Consider the following 2,446-nt stretch of genomic DNA (forward strand, 5'->3'; position numbering starts at 1 on the left):
CTATTCAAAATGGACTTCTTTCTTCCATTATATTTTTCTGTCTGTTTCTTATTTTGGAAGATACTGACTTTTTTACCCAGACATCTTACTGAATTCTATTGTTGGCAATGTTTTCTAATAGAATATCCTGGGTGCTGTGAGTATAAAGTCATATCTACAAGTAATGTCACCCTCCTCTTTAATGTTTACTGCTTTTATTTCTTTCTCCTTTCTGATCACATCAGCTATGCCTTGGGACTATTGTCTGGCAGTGACAGAGATCGTGGACTTATGTTCCTAGGTAATGGGCCTGCTTCTGGGTTTCATGGTTAAGCATGTATAGTGTGCGTCCTCACTCCCCCACAATGTCCTGTGTGTGCCCCCACTGTTTTTACAGCTGGGACTGAGGCAAGGGTGGCCCTAGGGAACAGAGGGAGAACAGAACTGATGCAGATAATGAGCAAAGTAGGTGGAGTCCGTGTCTCCAGCCCGGGGACCCACAGATGCCTCTGTCTCCTCTCTCCTCCTCTTCCAAACTCTCAGGCGGCCCCCTCCCCACACCGTGGCTCCCCACACCCAGCATCTCACCTCTCATCATGAAAGCTCACTGGAGCTCAGGTTCTAGTCCCAGAGCTGGTGCTGTCCACCTGAGCCTCAGTTTTCTCACCTGTAAGGTAGACTCCTACTCACCTGCTCTGCCTACTTCCTAAGGTGGACACGAAAGCAGCAAGGCAACCCTGAGGAATTTAGGCAGCTAGTGGCCCTCCAGCCACACACATTGTCCTTGTGATAATGACTTCAGCTCTCCAGCCAATGGAACCTGAATAGAGTTACGTGCATGGAGAGAGATGCTGCGGGACCGTTTCCTTTCAACTCCATCCCAGGCTTACACAACAGGCTCTGAGGACCAGGGTGAATCTCCAGGCTCTGTAGTCCTGGCTCTCAGCTCCCAAGCAGAACCCTGCCCTTCCCAGGGAAGGATAATAAATGGCAATGGCATTGCCGACTGGCTCACTGGGACCTCCAAGGGCAGAACTGCTTTTTCCAGGTCATGCTGGTTAAGAAGAGCCTCGACAGCCATGAAGGAAAACTTGCTATGGCCAATGTCAATGTCTGTCTGCCTGTCACTGCCAGTTGGGCAGCAAGTGGGTCTCTGCAGGGCAAAGGATCAGTCCACTAAAAATCTAGGCAGCCACTTCCAACTTCCAAAAACATTTTTCTTTTATTTTCCAACAATAATTATAATAGATATTTATTTAAAGTAATACATTTACAGCCCAGATAGTTCTACATTGTACATTTCAGGTTTAACCAACTTCATAAAACTACTTTAGGACAGCTGCATCCACAGATTTAGACTACATGATTATTTCTTTGCCCACTCTTCTCTCTCGTTTCTCTCCCAAATAACTTCTTTCAGATGTGGTTCAAGGTAGGATTTATCCTCCTCATATTTTGTCCACTGCTCTGTAGGCAAGATCAGCTGCCTTACGGTCAGGTCCAGTGCTCTCTTAATGCGAAACACTGTGTCATTATAAAGGTTCTCAGGAAGCCTTCTTATGGCCTCTTTTGCGTCGTCGTTCTTATATATTGTATCATCTTGCATTAAGCCCAGTTTATTGAACCCAGAAGCATCGAATACCCTCCAGCCACTTGCTTGATGCTGCAATGGCAGGCCTGCTCGCCATTTTGACCCAAGACAGAAGCATTGCCTGCTGGGTAAGTCCTAGAGCCAAAAACATTTTTCAAAATACACTGACAGGGTTTCCCTGGTGGCGCAGTGGTTGAGAGTCCGCCTGCCGATGCGGGGGACATGGGTTCGTTCCCTGGTCCGGGAAGATCCCACATGTCGTGGAGCGGCTGGGCCCGTGAGCCATGGCCTCTGAGCCTGCGCGTCCGGAGCCTGTGCTCCGCAACGGGAGAGGCCACAACAGTGAGAGGCCCGCGTACCGCAAACAAACAAACAAAAACCAAAATACACTGACAAACAACAAATTGGGAAGGGAAAAAAAGATGTCGACCACAACTGTGAGTGTAAAGAACGTGGTCCTAGAGCAAACTGATGAGGTAAAATCATTAAGATTATCAATGGGTAAGTGGACAATTTCCAGAAGAAACAGCCAGGAAACATGTGAGTTCTTTTTTCTTCTGTCTCCTTTTTACTTATTCATAGTTTCTCAGCCTTCTGTGAAGAGCACTGATGTTACTTTGGCAATCACAAAATAATTATTTTATTAACCTAGACAGCTATCTCGAAAAAGGCCTAAGGCTTCTCCCTTGCTGTCGTGTCCTACAACAGAACAGCACCCGATGTGCACTTAAACATCAGAAGCTGACAGATACTTGGCACATAGATTGGGAGCCACCCTGGGCACAGAGGGGAGGGCCAGTGAGTGGGAGCCCAGGAGGAGTAGAAGACCGAGAACTGTGAAGGAAAAGAATAGCTGTTATGGGTCCAGGGTCTACT

The 2,446-nt window shown here is 47.3% G+C and overlaps 1 pseudogene; it reads right to left on the reverse strand.

Annotated features, from left to right (window-relative positions):
- Positions 1-1,345: 1,345 nt before the first annotated feature.
- LOC114895229 lies at positions 1,346-1,667 on the reverse strand (annotated as a pseudogene).
- Positions 1,668-2,446: the final 779 nt, after the last annotated feature.

This window comes from Monodon monoceros, unplaced genomic scaffold, assembly GCF_005190385.1.
Source record: "Monodon monoceros isolate NGI ecotype Baffin Bay Population unplaced genomic scaffold, NGI_Narwhal_1 Super_Scaffold_14, whole genome shotgun sequence".
Lineage (NCBI taxonomy): Eukaryota > Metazoa > Chordata > Mammalia > Artiodactyla > Monodontidae > Monodon > Monodon monoceros.